Raw genomic sequence first — 13,749 nt, forward strand, 5'->3', positions numbered from 1 at the left:
ACAGTTCTGGCTGGTGGTGGTGTACTGGTGTGGGGGGATATTTTCTTAGCACACTTTGGGCCCTTAGTACCAATTGAGCATTGATGTTGCAACTCTAAAACAATTTCAAACTGGTTTCTTGAATGTGACAATGGATCACCAAATCTCAATCCAATCCAATAAACCTGCTATGCATTGAATGTTCTGCCACCATTCTCTCAGAACCAGCATTAATCTTTTCAGCAATTTGAACTATAGGATCAGACTACACAGGCCAGCATTTGCTCCCCCAAGACCTGGTTTTCCTTCCTTGGAAACCTTTTAGTAAGTTCTGACTAATACAGATTGGGAACATCCCACAATCCCACGAGCTGCAGTTTTGGAGTTGCTTTGACTGCAGTGCAAAAGTCACAGCAGACATTTATGAATCAATCCTTGCCACCTTCCCTAGACGAGGCTATTATTATTGTAGTCCTGAAAAAGGGAAGCAACCCAGAGGAACTGGGTTCTTATAGGCCTATCTCACTCCTAAATACGGACCAAAAAATTCTGGCAAAAACTTTGGCACGTAGACTTAACATGATGATTGGTGCATCCAGATCAAACTGGCTTTATTCCAAACCGCTACTCTTTGTCTAATTTTAGACTTCCTTTTCATATCATGTATTCCACCACAGACCTGAATGATTTAGCCATACTGTCATTGGATGCAGAGAAGGCATTCGACTTAGTAGAGTGGCATTACCTATTTGCTGTATTGAAGAAGTTTAATCTTGGATGTAATTTCATTTCATGGATTAAATTATTGTATTCTGGTCCATGTGCAAGAATTCTCACTAATCAAACAATATCCCCTAGTTTTGAATTACATAGAGGTACGAGACAGGGTTGCTCGCTCTCACCACTTTTGTTTGCACTAGCGATTGAGCCTCTGGCTTAGGCCATTCGGGCCCTTACGGGTATCAAAGGCTACCAAACCAAGGGTACTGATAACAAATTAGCATTATATGCAGATGATGTAATTTTATTCATTTCTGAGCCCAATGGCAGCATTCCAAATATTCTTAAATTGATTAATTTATATGGTACATTTGCAGGTTATAAAATTAACTGGGATAAGAGTGTTTTGATGTCAGTCAGGTCCAAAGATTCTTCTTGACTTCATTTGCCCTTTAAAATTGCGTCAGAACAGTTCCTATATTTAGGATTCCAAGTAACAAAAAAGGAGTTTCTGGAGAACGCTTCCTAACAGCACTTGTGTAAAGCTAAAATACATGGAGGGCTTGCCTTACCTAATTTTCTTCATTACTATTGGGCTGTGAACTTGAGAACTTTGACGTCATGGATAGATTTATCTCAGATGGGGGAAGAGTTGGTTGGTGCTGGAAAAGGAGGATTGTCTCCCATATTCCATAAACGCAATACTTTTATCAACAACAAGTATAGCTAGTTTTATTTATAATCACAATCCTATTATTCATAATTCTATTCATATAGGAAACAGTTAAAGAAACATTTTAAATTCACCCAAATGTCATGTTTGCTTTCCATCTCAGCTAACCCCTCCTTTTGCCCATCAGCATTAGACAATACATTCAAGATCTGGAAGAATTTGGGGCTACGAAACATAGAAGATGTATATATAAATGAAAAATTTGCTTCTTTTTAACAGCTGTGTGAGATATATAATATTCCTTCTTATCATTTCTTCAGGTACCTTCAAATTAGAGATTATCTGAAGTCCAACATTCCTAGTTATGTGACAGTTAAACCCATGTATCTGGGTGCATTTCTGGGTAAGAGCCATAGGGAGAGTAGTACCATTTCTTTCCTGTACAAAGCATTAGAACAGATGAAAACTCCATCTATGGACAAAATTAAATCTATATGGGAAGAAGAACTTGCGATGGAATTCCCTATTGAAATCTGGGAACAAAGTCATGAACTTGTCCATAAATGCTCCATTAATGCAAAACACTGTCTTATTCAGTTCAAAATACTTCAGTCTTCATTACTCTAAATGTAAATTGCATAAAATATTTCCAGAAGTATCGCAAGTATGTGACAAATGTCAAGTGTCAGATTCCAAACTGTCCCACTCCTATGCTATGTGCCCAAAATTACAAAATTTCTGGGACAAAATTTTCCAGGTTTTTTCAGACACATTGGACAAATGGATTGAACCTGACCCTATTTTAATTATATTTGGAGATTCAGAGGAATTTTTGAGATTGACACAGGCCCAGCAACACTTCATCTCATATGGACTAATCTCTGCCATGAAACTGATTCTTTTGTTCTGGGAAAAAAAAGGAAGCTCCAACGTTGAAAACATGGCTGACAGAACTGATGGGCACACTACATTTAGAAAGAATAAGGTACACCTTAAAGGACAAGATTTTGATGTTTGAAAAAATTTGGTCCCCATTTATTTTCTTTCTGCAAACCTGTGTTTAAATGCGTCTGGTGCCCACAGTATCTGCTTTTGTGACCGGACAGCACTTGTGGGTGGGGTTTTTGGGTTTGATAAGGTCTTTGTTTGGTTACTCCTGTTATTTCTGTTGTTTTTTCATGCATATCTGTTTGAATGTAAGTTCCAATTGCTTGCAAATGTTTTATTTGTCTATATCTAAAAATGTAATGGCAATTGATTTCCAACTGGATTCCTAATAAAATATTTAAACAGAAATCTGTGTATGTTATAACAACATCTTATTCCAGCATCTACAATTCAGTACATCATTGAAGAGATGCAGAATATGCATGATTTGGGACAGACCTATACTCTAAATCAATTACCCTTGCATCTGAAAGATTTGTCAGTATTGGATGAAGACATTGTAAAAATCTGTGTTACTGTGAAGAAATCTGATTTGTTGTCAGCTTGTCACACAGGGCCTATGAGAACAGCATACAGTATTGTAGAGCCAAGCGGTTTAAAGAAATGTTCAAATATGTTGAGCCCAATACTGTATTTTTAGGGAGAGATGAGAACAGAGCAGAAAGATTTGCACTTTGAAAAATATGCTATGGTTAGATTTTTGGCAGGGGCTCATGTTAATAGATCCTAATGATGTTTCCCTACCTGATGTTCTCTGTGACACACATGATTTTTCAATTTCACTTTGGGATGAAAAAAGTATCTATCTATCTATCTATCTATCTATCTATCTATCTATCTATCTATCTATCTATCTATCTATCTATCTATCTATCTGTCTGTCTGTCTCTCTGTCTGTCTCTCTGTCTGTCTGTCTGATGGTAAGGTGTTGACATCAAATACCTTGTTTCATGAAGACCCAACTTGTCTTAAGCTGGTGTTATACAAGGATGCATTTGAGGTAGTGAACCCTTTATGTTCTGCAAAAAAGAAGCACAACATTTTGGCTGTGTACTTCTAACTAAATTTTCCTCCACATGTTCAATGAAATGTTGATCACATGCAGCTGGTTTTGCTGTGCAGAGAGAAGGATTTAAATCATTAAAAATAAATTGGCCATGAAAAGGTTTTCTCAGGCCTGCTACCTGACTTGCAAGTCTTGGAGGAGTATGGGATAACAATGGCAGATAAAATATTGTTAAGGGAACATTTTACTACTACACTTTAACTTCATGTGGGCCAGAGCATACGTCAGAGTCTTACGGTTCTGCAGTTAATCAGTTAGAGGCTGAAGGTGTTCCAGATGTTAAAGGAGTGAAGTTTAGATCAGCGTTTCATTCACTGAAACATTTTGATGTTTGTCTGCCTAGTTTGCCCCCATGTCTTAGGCATGACATCTTTGAAATGAAACAACGTTTCTCCAGGACCCTGGTGCTACATAACAAAAAACATACAATACAACAGATAACAACACAAACCTAGGACAGAAGTTTGTCCTAGCTACATAAAGTGCAACCAGGTGCAAACAGTGCAAAGACAAGACAGTGCAAAAATAGGAAGTACAAAAAACAACACAAGACAGGACACATAGCGCCGAAGAAGGAGATCAAAGTCAAGTCAAAGAAGCTTTATTGTGACTTCAACCATATATAGCTGATGTAGTACACAATGAAATGAAACAACATTCCTCTTAGAACAGAGGTGCTACACAGAACAAAAACAAAGTACAGGTAACCCAGACAAACACTGAGCTAAACTATACTACAAGGTGCAATTCTTTAAGAAAAAAAAAAAATCTAGAGGATTTTTTAGATGGAGGGTTGTGGTGATGGCATCGTCCATGGAGCGGTTAGGACGATATGCGAACTGCAAGGGGTCCAGTGAGGGAGGTAGCTGGGTCTTCATGTGCCTCATGACGAGCCTTTCAAAGCATTTTATCATGATTGGTGTGAGTGCAATGGGACAATAGTCACTGAGGCAGGAAACTGTAGACTTCTTCGGCATGGGGAAGATGGTCGTTGTCTTGAGGCACTTAGAAGCAACGACACTGCTCAGGGAATTGTTGAAAATGTCAGTGAAGACATCCACTAGCTGTTCTGCACATTCACTGAGAACACTGCCAGAAATGTTGTGTGGTCCAGCAGACTTCCATGGGTTAACTCTGCATAGAGTTCTCTTCTTTTCAGCCTTGGAAAGACTGTGCCACAAATAGAGCGTAAAAGTCGTTTAGCGCATCTGGGAGGGAGGCATCACTGTCACAGGCAGGTGATGTGGTCTTGTAGTTTGTGATCGCCTGTATGCCCTTCCACATACGCCAGGAGTCTCTGCTGTCCTGAAAGTGGCCATGGATTCTCTGTACATGTGCCTGCTTCACCTCTCTGATGGCTAGGCTGTCTTGTCCCTTGCTCTGAAGGTGGAGTCTCTCAACTTCAGGAGAGCATGCACTTTTGCAGTCATCCATGGCTTCTGGTTGGAGCATGTGGTGATGGTCTTGGAGACGCTCACATGATCGATGCACCAATGCTGTGAACTCCTCCAAGTTGATAGAGTCGCTGTTGGTTGCAGCCTCCCTGAACATATTCCAGTCAGTGCACTAAAAACAGTCCTGAGTAGCAGAGGTGGCTCCTGCTGGGCAGGATTTAACCTGTTTCAGAAGTGGTTTAGAGCGTCTTACAAGTGGTCTGTATGCTGGAATTAGCATAACAGAGATGTGGTCTGAGTAGCCAAGGTGCTGGTGAAATTTAGGGAGCACTGTTTTGAGATTTTCATGATTGAAACCTCTGGCGATAATAAACAGTCAGTCATGGTGATCATTCTGCAGATCACTAATAGCCCCATAGAGTTCACATAGAGCTTCCTTAGTATTAGTGCTCGGGGGAATGTACACTCCAAAAATAAAAGCGGTGGTGAATTTACGTTGTAAATAAAATGGTCTGCATAGGGTCACAAACTCCACTAGCGATGAACAGTAACTAGAAACAAGCGAGTTCTTGTAAGTTCTTGCACCATTCCATATTGATGTAAACACAAGCCGCCACCGCAGTCTTACCACACAGAGCTGCATTTCTGTCAGCACAGAAAGTCTGGCTAGCTAAATGGTGGAGTCGGATGTAGTCCAGTTTATTGTCCAGTGAGTAGACACTGGACAGAATAATGGACAGGATAGGGTTTGTTTTTAGCCTAGCGTGGACACCCGCCAGTTTTTCGCGCTTCCCCTTTCTCGAGCCCTGCTTGCGATGTCCTCTCTCCTGACCACCAACATTAGACGCTGAAGGCCTGGTCTTCGCAGCCAGCCGAGGTTGCGAATTTTTCATCGTGCAGGTTAGTAATTGCATGATTTCTGTACTGTAGTATCGTCTCACAGTTATATACATAAACACCACTGTCTATGGTGTCCATGCACCTTGAGATTCAGGCTAAATAAACAAAAAGCACCATTTTGGAAAAAAAGCATCATTTTGGAGAAGACCTAGTCCTGGACCACGACAAGAGATGATAAGGATTTTGGTTTCTGAAATTCTGAAGATGTGCAATAATCCAATCAAGTGCCACATTACTAAGATCAGCAAGAATTGTGGCCAAGTATCCAGTATCTCTACAAGATGTCCTCGAGGGTGATGTTGGACTTGGTTAGACATTCACTCGTCATTCAACTCCAAGCATGAGTTTAAAATGTTAAACGTCCCAGCATGCTAAAGGTAATAAAACGCAAGGCAACATCAGGTGATGATACAGAGCCCATTCCAGCTAAAATAAAAGCAAGAGTTCAAGACACATATGGTTGTGTGAACTGGCAGCCAAATATTTGCCACTTTCTGTGGAGATACAGCAGGAAAAAGAGACTGTGGAGAGTCAGCAGGAAAAAAACAGGACTGATGTTTAAATAGATGAATTACAAAACAGACAATGTGAAAAACTGAGTACAGTCCACCTATTACACACAGCGTCAAGCCATCAACAATAGGTCAAGCATCCAGACACTCACCCAAGAGTGGTGATTTTTGTTCAAGGAAGTTGGTATGGCTACACATTCCAAGAACTTACTAGTGTGAGTTTAATGGAGCACTTCCTTGAAAATGTGGACAAAAAAGGAAGACACCTCTTAAACTTACTCAAAAGTGTTGATGCACCCAAAAACAAGCCTTGATGCTCTTATCAAGTTTCAGACTGAGAGAGGCCAGTTGGATGGTGGCTTAGAGGAGATCATACAGATGATACTTCTTTTACTAGCATATTTTGGTGAGAAGGAGGAGAACCTGTTCCTTTTTGTAGAGGACACGGCCCAAGAGGTTCAGGTGGAGAAGTTGCATTATTGTATGTGGTAAGTAAACAGAAACACTAAAAGTATAACCAAACCCTAGCTAAATCTACTTTTGTACTAATATCTAATTCTGCTATTGACATACTCAGTGTAGCACCATGGCTTTAATAAACTCGACTGTTAATACACTATGGGACGTAATTTTTTTTTTATGGTTTATGATATTTTTAGTCAATGGTAAATAGAAAACTAGTAATAGCTCTCAGATTAGGTGTATGTGTATGTCTGTTATACATAAGACTTTCTGTGGTAGTAGTAGCTCAGTGATGAAGATGTTGGATTACTGGGGAGAAGACCTTAAGATCAAACCCTACCTCTGCCAAGCTGCCACTGTTGGGTCACTGCGCAAGACCCTTAACCCTCAACTGCACAGATGCAGTTTAATGGAGAAAAAATTAAGTCACTATGCATAAGGGCTTCAGGCAAAATGCTGTAAATATAGAGCAAATGATTATGCAAATGTTGCAGTCTGGTAGAAGTTCTGTGTTTCCTCTGGTAGCACCATCAGAATTAAGTTGGCTACTTATATTTTACAATCTATAACTTATATTTCTATCGAAAAATTCAAATATTGTTTCCCTTCCAAACATGTCCAGTGGTCCCAAAATGAAGTTACCTTCAACTGAATGCTTCTTGACATTGATGCCTTTCCAGGTATTTTTTTCAATAGAAAGTATAATTCTATAAAAAAAAGTACAAGTATAATTAAAGTATATTTCTGTTAAAAGTAAATATCAAATTTGGAGGAAAAGCTCTTGAATACTGAATATTCTCTCCCTGATCTTTCAACATGGACCTGTCAGTCAGGACATTTATTTTAAGTGATTCCATGTTTTTCACTTAAACACATTTCAGTTTAGTATAGTGGCATATAATGTGCACTTTTAGAAATTTGTCTACCATTAGACATTTAGAAATACCCTTTGTACCACAGCATAGTGTTTAAAAAGAAGCTGAACTCATATATATTCATAGTTCTACTTCAGTACTATACTGTGAAAAAGTTTTTGGCAGGTATGAAAAAATGCTGTAAAGCGAGAATGCTTTCAATAATAGTGATAATAGTTTATTATCAGTTAACAAAACGGAAAGTAAATGAACAGAAGACAAATCCAAGACAAATCAATATTTGGTGTGATCACCCTTTGCCTGCAAAACTTCATCAATTCTTCTAGGTTCACATGCACACAGTTTTTAAAGGAACTCGTCAGGAAGATAAGATAAAATAAGCATAAGAACTTTATTCATTTCTAAGGAAATTCTTTGCCAGAGACAGAAGTGAAAAAAAAAACATCTTGGAGATCTAAAAAAACATCTTGGAGATTTGAGATCTCCTCAAGATCTTAAAAAACATCTTGAGGAGATCTCAAATCCTTTTGTCTCTTCATGTAATCCCAGACAGATTCAATGATGTTGAGATCAGGGCTCTGTGGGGGTCAAATTATCACTTTCTTAATGACATTGGCTGTATGCATGGGGTCATTGTCCTGCTGCAGAATAAATTTGGGGCCAATCAGAGGCCTCCCTAATGGCAGAGGTGGCAAAAGTACTAACATTCTATACTTAAGTAGAAGTACAGACACTTGTGTGACTGTAAAAATAGAAGTATTGATTCAACTTGTTTACTCAAGTAAAAGAAAGAAAGTACAGGGTCTGAAATATACTTCAGTAAAAAAGTAAATAGTAAAAATTATTTTTTGATCATTTTTGATAACTGAGCAAAACTAAAAAAGTCCGACACAAAAAGCAGGAAATTCTTCTTCTTTTATTAACAACCTGCACAGTGCTGGTACAGGGAACAAAATCACTGGACACCAGTGGCAGACCATCAGGGCCAGCAAGGCCTTCTCTGCTGGCCTAAACAGCAGTGATCTGAATCACTGACTTGCATGTTAATATATTAAATATATTTTTTCCATGAATGTGTATTAAATTATTCCCAATAGTCTATTCTCTAAATTTCATAGCTTTTCTCTTGGTTGCGCTGCTTCCAGTAGTGTATATTTATGATAAGAGTATTTATCCAATCATATTTCAGCCAGTGGCTGACGTCATGTGTTGCCAGAGTGAAAGAAATCTGCCTTAAGGCCTTCAGAATTAATAGTGCAGGCGCCCGTAGCTTAAAATAAGTGGCAATGAAACTGTTCCATTAACCAATCAGATTTCAAGTTGGCGTCACTGGGGCCATCTAGCAGGCATACGATTACGTCAGCAATTTCTTGTCCTTTGATTGGATAATTGGAGTAGTCAGAGGCAGCGAACCGCACAAACTAAATAAAATATATATATTTTAACTCACAATGGCTGACAGAGGAGAAGAAATTGATTTGGTCGCGGACATCCTTACAAATGCATTTTCAAAACAGACTTTTCAAGAAAATCCTTCAAAATATTTGGTAAGCTTTTTCAAGAACCATTTATGCTTTTGGGTTTTCTTTTGCACAAAATAATCAGCCTTCATTCCAGATCACTGCGGTAGACTGTGTTTTTTTTTTTGTTTGTTTGTTTTGCTGCAGTAAAAGGAGACTTGTGAGACTGAATTGTGTTAATTTGTTTTTTTGCTATGTGTAATGTAATTTTATTCAAGAACTCAAAGTTCTTTGAATCAAGGCGTGCCCTTTTAGGTGTGAAAATCAGTCCTGCAGTGTTAAAAAGCCTCTCTCAGGCAGCTGAGGCAGGTAGGGGTGTGTTGAGCTTAAGTGACAAGGTGCAGATTGCTGGGAAAAATTTCAGGACATCCATGGAATCATCTGGACAGACTAGGTAGGATTCTAGCTGCTTGAAGATTTCTTAAACGTTTCCCTGTTTGATGTTCTGTTTGGGAACAGAAGTCCTTCTCCTCTGAAGAATGGGAATGGTCTCTTGAATGCACCATGGGTTGCTCCTTCAGATGGCTTTTGATAAAGTCAAGGCCTAGTGAATACAAAACCATAGAAGGATTTTTTTTCTTAAAATTTCCCTTTGTAATACCTTGATGAAAACAGATCATGGAATTAGACTCCAATATTTGACAATACTTTTACAATAAGGGTTCAAATTATACACTCAAGTAATAAGGATGTTTAATAAATTCCTGGTGCTCGTCATTAACAAATGTTCACATCACTATATTTTTATGTGATCAGGTTACATTTAATGTGATCATCAGCTAAATAATTTTAGTTACTTTGTATATTATATGCTATTATAGCTGGACAGCTATATTACAGTTTACACATTACAGTTGCATAAATGTTTATTTCAGACATTTATTTGCTCAGCCTCAATGCCTCTTCTCATAGAAATATGAATCCATCTTCAAACTGGTCAAACAATCATAATAAAAGAATGCAAACATTTACATAGAATAAGATGACAAATATAGTTACATAAATAAACGTATGTAACTGGAATCCAACTAACTTGTTGCATATCAATTGATGTATGAAGTAACTTAGTTTACATTCCTCAATTGATGATCTGCTAAGTGTGAACTAATCAGGGGAAGTCATAATGACTTGATCATTAAATTAAATGTCATTAACTTCATGATGCATCCTACATTAATTCAGGCATTATATCATCATGAATAATGAATTAGTTAACCATTGCTTAAGTGTATGATTTGTACCCTTTATCATTAAGTGCTTCCAATATTTTTATGCTCACACGTTTTGAAAAATAATTTTTGAAACAGAACAATCGGTAGTGGTAGCAATGAACTTGATCTCACTCATAGGAGCCTTCAGATTGTTCTTCATTTCCAGCGTTGCTTGGTCAACTTTGTTTTTTATGGTGCCTCAGGACATTACAACCACATCTGGTTGCAGGTGATGCACAAGAGTTGTAAAACCCTGCTGTTGGACAATACTGAGGGGGAGCAGACCTTGAATGACAAAGTCCATGATGGCTTCATCCACACTTTTCCGTGACACTCTCTTGGTTTCCCACAGTTTAAGCTTCTTAGGTGGACCTTCATCTGAAGTTGACTTCCTGTTCAAAGTAGATGCAATAAGGTTTTTGTATCTCTCCAAGTAATTCACATGCTTTCTTTGGGAGTGACAATAATATACATATACACATATATAAGACACAGACATACACAAAGTATGTCATAAAAAGCCTTTTCTTTTTTAATTTTAACCCAAACCAATATTCAACCCGTAAACCTACCCAAGAGGGGTTTTCTAGCAGATAAAATAAGCTAATAAGAACAACTGTGAGAAATTAGCTAGGCCTTTAGGGGCTCCAGCAGCACAGGTTAGGTGTATTCCGGGAGCCATGGCGCCGGACATTGCAGGTAATCTTAGGGTCCTAGGCAAGCACAGGTTCTCCGAGATAGTTTTCCATGTAGGAGCTAATGATATACGCCTTCGTCAGTCTGAGGTTACTAAGAGTAATGTTGTAGAGGTGTGTAAATTAGCGAAGGCGATGTCCGATGCCGTAGTATGCTCTGGCCCCATCCCAATGCGGCGTGGCGATGTAGCTTACAGCAGGTTATGGCTGAACTGCTGGATGTCCAGGTGGTGCTCCGAAAACAATGTGGGCTTCATAGACAACTGGAGCTCTTTTGAGGGCAAGGCTGGCCTGTTAGGACGGGACGGTGTCCATCTCACTCGGGAGGGTGCTGCTCTCATTTCTTGCAGCATAGCACATAGTCTTAGAGCAGATCTAGTTAATCGGTGACAATCCAGGGCCAGGGAGCAGACAAGCAGGTTAATCCAACCGTCTTGCTGGCTGCAAAGAGTCATCACTCAGGGTTCATAACATTGAGATTGTGTCTGTTCCCCGAACCAAACGAAAATGTTTTAACAATCAGAAAATTTGTTTTAGTAACCTGATTAACATAAAACTAGATGATAGTGAATGCACAGCCAGCACCCTTGATCTGAAGCTAGGACTGTTAAATATAAGATCTCTGTCAACTAAAGCACTTATAATTAATGAACTGATTACTGATCAGGAGTTCAGTGTTCTTTGTTTAACAGAAACATGGATTAAACAAAACGAGTACGTAGCATTAAATGAAGCTTGTCCGCCTGGCTATAGCTATATACATCAACCGCGTCTAACAGGCAGGGGAGGAGGTGTCGCAGTTATTCATGATAATAAGCTAAGCGCCACACAAAAACCCCAGACATCAGTTCAACACATTTGAAGTTCTTTATACTAACCTAACGCATGCAAGTACTAATAATAAGTTCACAGAGTCAATTCCACTAATTGTTATTTACAGAACCCCAAGGCCATACTCTGAATTCCTTAGTGAATTTGGAGATTTTACTTCAAACCTTGTTGCTTCTTTAGACAAAGCATTAATAGTAGAAGACTTCAACATTCATTTTGATAAGCCAGAAGACCCTCTGAGAACAGCAGTTGTGTCCATCTTAGATTCATTAGGTGTTAATCAAAATGTAATAGGACAAACTCATAATGGAGGTCACACTCTGGATCTCATTTTTATATTCGGATTAAATATAGAAAACAGTCACTCTTCCACAGTCGGAAGCTATCTCGGATCATTATCTAGTTTCATTTAGAATGCGTCTTAGTCACGAGATGCGCAACTTGCCGCATTACCGTATGAAGCGTATATTTACGTCTGCTACCGCAGAGAGATTTACCGATAGTCTCCCAGAATTATCACACATGATTGGTTCACCTTCTGACCCCACAGAACTTGACCAGGCGACTGATTACTTGGAGTCATTATTTCGGAACACCCTAGACACTGTAGCTCCACTTAAAAGGAAAAAAAATTAAAGACAAGAAACTAGCACCCTGGTACAACGACCACATATGAGCTTTAAAACAATCAGCTAGGAAACTAGAGCGTAAATGGCGTCAAACTAAATTAGCAGTATTCCAGATTGCGTGGAAGGAAAGCCTTCTGAGATACAAAAATTCTCTTAGTGCTGCTAGATCAGCGTATCTCTCTGCCCTAATCGAAGATAACAAAAACAATCCAAAATTTTTATTTAGTATTGTAGCAAAACTAACTAGGAGTAAAACCACTGTAGAAAAGCGCACACCATCTATATTTAGCAGCAATGACTTCATGAATTTTTTCAATGAAAAAATTGACAATATCAGGCAAAAAATTCAGACTATTAATTTAAAACCAAATTATTTGATAGATAATCCTTTAGATAATATAGCTATTTCTGATCAGAGCTTAGAGTGCTTCACTCCACTTCAAGAGCCTGATCTAATTTCACTAATTTTTTCTTCAAAATCTTCTACCTGCATCCTAGATCCTTTACCCACATCTTTCCTTAAACAGATATTACCAGTAGCTACTGAACCCCTTCTAAAAGTAATTAATTCTTCTCTAAGCACTGGCTATGTGCCTAAATCTTTTAAGCTAGCAGTTATCAAACCCTTGATTAAAAAAACAGACCTCGACCCCTGTCAGCTGTCTAACTATAGACCGATATCAAACCTGCCCTTTTTCTCCAAGATCCTAGAAAAGGCTGTAGCACAGCAGTTATGTTCATACCTGCATAGAAATAACATTTATGAAATGTATCAGTCAGGATTTAGACCTCATCATAGCACAGAGACAGCACTAGTTAAAGTGGTCAATGACCTGTTACTGGCTTCTGATCAGGGTTGTGTCTCCCTACTGGTGTTACTCGATCTTAGTGCAGCTTTTGACACCATTGACCACACTGTTCTACTTGATAGACTAGAACATGTTGTTGGTGTTAAAGGAACAGCCCTCTCCTGACTCAGGTCTTATTTGACTGACTTATCAGTTTGTAGATCTAGATGGTGACTTCTCTATGCATACCAAGGTTATGTTCGGTGTTCCACAAAGTTCTGTTTTAGGCCCACTGCTTTTCTCCCTATACATGTTACCCCTTGGTGTAATTATTCGTAAACATGGTATTAGCTTCCACTGTTATGCAGATGATGCACAGCTATGTTTCAGCTAAGTCAGATGAGAGACACCAGCTTATTAAGATAGAAGAATGTGTAAAGGACATTAGACGTTGGATGGCCACTAACTTCCTCCTGCTTAATTCGGACAAGACGGAGGTGCTTGTACTAGGACCACAGGCAGTTAGAAGTGAGCTTTCTGATTACA

This window comes from Hemibagrus wyckioides, linkage group LG01 (assembly GCF_019097595.1).
Source record: "Hemibagrus wyckioides isolate EC202008001 linkage group LG01, SWU_Hwy_1.0, whole genome shotgun sequence".
NCBI lineage: Eukaryota > Metazoa > Chordata > Actinopteri > Siluriformes > Bagridae > Hemibagrus > Hemibagrus wyckioides.